Raw genomic sequence first — 699 nt, 5'->3', positions numbered from 1 at the left:
CGCGCGCTACAAGCATGGAGTCTCATACCCTCTCGCATGCCCTACAGAAGCACCCGGTATGTCATTACACAACGGACAAGCAAACACGTGGCAGGGACCGATCCGTGCAAAAGCCCGCGCCTGGCTTGGTCCTACTTTGTAGGTAGCTCATACTGGCTGCTTAAACCAAGGGAATCGGTCTCCACATTTCAACAGTTGTGTTCTCTTTTTTTCTGACTGCTTCCTCTCACATCGACACTTCTCCGCACTTCACTTCCCTATTTTGTGTACCCTTGTTTGTAGAACTAAATCACATAACATCAAAAGCGAATCTTCCTTGTAATTTACCCGGTAGTTCACGTCCCAACACATCTTGCCAGGAACCAGTGGTGCAGCGGAGTGTTCTTTTCAGATGACGAGGCAAGAAAACGAAATAACTAGAAACAAGTTTACGGAGGCAAACAAGCACAATTGAACACACCTTAAACGTTTTTCTCCGCCATTCCGAGCGCCGCAACTCCAAAAGAGTCCCGTTCCAGTTAAGCAGTTCAGTCATAGACACTTTCAAATGCCATTTCGAGAAACATCTTTCAGAGCAGCAGTTTACGGCATTAAGATAATTAAAATAGTATAACACACGTATGTTCGTTAAAGCATAAGACGACTTATAGTAGGTGAACTACTTTTTTTTTCCGACCAACCCAAAATCACGGAAGTAGA

Source organism: Amblyomma americanum, chromosome 4 (genome assembly GCF_052857255.1).
Source record: "Amblyomma americanum isolate KBUSLIRL-KWMA chromosome 4, ASM5285725v1, whole genome shotgun sequence".
Taxonomy (NCBI): domain Eukaryota; kingdom Metazoa; phylum Arthropoda; class Arachnida; order Ixodida; family Ixodidae; genus Amblyomma; species Amblyomma americanum.
Note: the sequence above shows the minus strand (reverse complement) of the source record.